Here is a 1,033-nt window from a genome sequence, read left to right on the forward strand (position 1 = left end):
CAGTGAATATAGCGAATTTTGGTTTTTCGGTTTCGGCTCATTTCTGAATAGCCATCATTAGATTGTTGTACAGTTCGACGTCATATTCATAAATCTTAGTCTAGCAGTGACACGCTTCACATTCAAAACATTAACCAAAATCGGTGGAGTCGATCCTCACGAGACTTTGATATCCTCTGATATTTTTCTGATGTCAACACGACAGCTGGAAATTTATTAGAGCTACGCTTCTTTTAAAAGACTTTAAGCCGAAGAAGCCCTTTCTTACAGTGGCAGTTTGGTACAGAGGAAGTTTGTAAAAATACGGGCCGACGGAGGTATACTAATTATTTTGATAAACATAATGATTTACATTTTGTATGTACCTCATCAATGTTATTCCCCAAAAACTACGCTATGTTACTACATTATAAGACCTATCAAAAATTACTGTTAAGTCTAACGTATAAATATTTTGAAGAAAGTTTTTTTTTTAAACTTGAGTATTGACAACTCTAGTACTTTGAAAACGTGACTGTACCGCTTGAGAAATTGAGAAAGAAAATATATATAAAATACGTGTTGCAACTATAAGGCCGTTATTATTATTCTTCCGTTTAGCAGATTTTTATGATTTTTTTAACTTTAAAAGCGAAAAGCGTTAAGTTAAGAAACCATATTTTTAGCAAATTAAAGTCCAACTGTTCCCACTGCTTTAAGTTTTTCCTCATTATTAATTTGCCGATTTTTAGCATACAAGGTTCGTACACGAATTGCCGAATTGTCCTGCTAATACATTCAGTTTTTTTCACTGTTGGAAGTTAAGAAGGGAAAAAAGTCTTGGAGAATCGCTGTCATCATGGCTATTCGTTTAGATTGAACAAAACTGCTTTATTCGTAGAGAAAATTTCTCATAACTCAAAAACGTTCATTCCGCCGAAATTTCGCTTCGAAAATAAAAACGGATCATGTGAATGATTAATTTTGTTTGACTAATACAAAAGGCATTAAAACAAAGTCCAAACTCACTACCCAGTATCCAAACTTGTCTTCG

Source organism: Bactrocera oleae, chromosome 2 (assembly GCF_042242935.1).
Source record: "Bactrocera oleae isolate idBacOlea1 chromosome 2, idBacOlea1, whole genome shotgun sequence".
Classification (NCBI taxonomy): domain Eukaryota; kingdom Metazoa; phylum Arthropoda; class Insecta; order Diptera; family Tephritidae; genus Bactrocera; species Bactrocera oleae.